This window comes from Crinia signifera, chromosome 6 (assembly GCF_055691185.1).
Source record: "Crinia signifera chromosome 6, ASM5569118v1, whole genome shotgun sequence".
NCBI lineage: Eukaryota > Metazoa > Chordata > Amphibia > Anura > Myobatrachidae > Crinia > Crinia signifera.
The window spans coordinates 14,748,227-14,750,614 of NC_139222.1; positions in this window are offsets into that span (position 1 = coordinate 14,748,227).

A 2,388-nucleotide genomic window follows, 5' to 3' on the forward strand; every position below is an offset into this window, starting at 1 on the left:
TGTGACCTGTGTACAGTGATCAGTGTGTAACAGGGGTGTGATATCGGTGTGTATCAGGGGTGTGACCTGTGTACAGTGATCAGTATGTATCAGGGGTGTGATATCGGTGTGTAACCTGTGTACAGTGATCAGTGTGTAACAGGGGTGTGAAATCAGTGTGTAACAGGGGTGTGATCTCGGTGTGTGACCTGTGTACAGTGATCAGTGTGTAACAGTGGTGTGATATCGGTGTGTGACCTGTGTACAGTGATCAAGGTGTAACATGGGTGTGATGTTGGTGTGTATCAGGGAAGTGATATCGGTGTGTGACCTGTGTACAGTGATCAAGGTGTAACGGGTGTGATGTCGGTGTGTATCAGGGAAGTGATATCGGAGTGTGACCTGTGTACAGTGATCAGTATGTAACAGGGGTGTGATGTCGGTGTGACCTGTGTACATTGATCAGGGTGTAACAGGGGTGTGATGTCAGTGTGTATCAGGGAAGTGATATCGGTGTGTGACCTGTGTACAGTGATCAAGGTGTAACATGGGTGTGATGTCGGTGTGTATCAGGGAAGTGATATCGGTGTTTGACCTGTGTACAGTGATCAAGGTGTAACGGGTGTGATGTCGGTGTGTATCAGGGAAGTGATATCGGAGTGTGACCTGTGTACAGTGATCAGTATGTAACAGGGGTGTGATGTCGGTGTGACCTGTGTACATTGATCAGGGTGTAACAGGGGTGTGATGTCAGTGTGTATCAGGGAAGTGATATCGGTGTGTGACCTGTGTACAGTGATCAGTATGTAACAGGGGTGTGATATCTATTCGGCTTGGAAACTTCACACAAAGTAATTATGTGGCCGGTGGAAGATAAAGAAACCTTGATGTGATTCAAGACCCTCTACATTACTGTGAGTTGGGTACGCTTGCTGAGTCTTTGTCACCTGATACATGATCTACCATATATACAACAAAATAAACCTGTTGGTGCTGTGAACCACTTTTCCTTCCTATGAGTTGGGTACACCTGTTAACATCATCTGATATAAAAAAAGATATCCATCTTAATACAGCAAAAGATACCTGTACAGATTTACAATCCTCTGTGGTCAGTGTAAGCTGGATACGCCTGATTGGCATTAAACATACCTTTTGATGTATGCTATTCCCCATTTATATAGTGATTGGGGCGCGCAAATTTACTACTTCACTCTAATAGTGGTGTTAATAGTAGGACACACACATGAAATGTATGCGAGTCCGGTCACTTAAATGCAACGGAGCTCGGCGGGGGTCACCGCCGTCTCCACCAGTCTTCCTCGCTGCCCCGACCCCCTCCCCAACTGGGCAGCATGTCCCCGTAGCGGAGATGAGCTGGGAGACGCTGCCCAGCCGCCGCGATTCTGGGACGCACGTGAGCGGCACGCATGTCCCAGTCTCTTTTGCCGGTATCGCCCGCGCAAGGTATCTGGCGAGCGCCGGGGATAGAAGAGGCCAACTTCATCTGTACGATTCATGTTTTCAAGGAAATAAAACAAATTGACGGAGAAATAACAGAACTTTATTGCAACAATCACAGCAGCTCACAATCTGCGTTCCGTAGCGTAAGGGGTGGCCACAAAGTTGAGGAAATACCATTTTTAACTTGATTTATAACCATAACAACAAGCTAATAACTTAAGTTGAACGTAGAAAAAAACAAAAAAAACTGTACATACAGTGCAACATAGAACATACTGTACATTGAAAAACCGTACTGTATGTTCTATGTTGCACTGTATGTGTGTTACGGTTTTATATTCATTAACAACTTTAAAACAGATACAAAACAAGGAGTGAGCTGGCTGCCGAAAGCAGTGACAGCACCACACAGTGACACATAAGAAAAAAAGGTACTTATATGTTAGTTGGGCGCCCACTAAGCTATTTGCTTCGTTTTCCGCATCCCCTCGCCACACTATATAAAATCAACTCCATGCCGACATGGATAGTGGGGGTATCAGCGTACTAACTATAGTGGGCGCCCAACTAACATAAGTACCGAAGTAATAATAGACTGGGTAGGCAGCTCAATACTGACTATACTGTATACAATCTAGTGTTCTGGTATAGTCAAAATTTCTAAATCAAAATTACACAGAAATATCGTCAAAATCTGTGGTTCCCGGCTCCGGTCTACAAGGGAAATCACAATCAATATTGTTCATGGCCAAAATCACACCATGTGTATGTATCTTAACAAATGCCAAAGTCTCTTACCATTGTGTTTGTATTTTGCCCATACACACTAGATGATTTTCAACTGAATGCCCGCCCACTCAGAGCACAATGCCCGCCCACCTCCCTCCCCTGCTCCACACGGAGCACACTACTTGTGTTCCTGTGTCCCGCCCTCCCCCTGCCTTC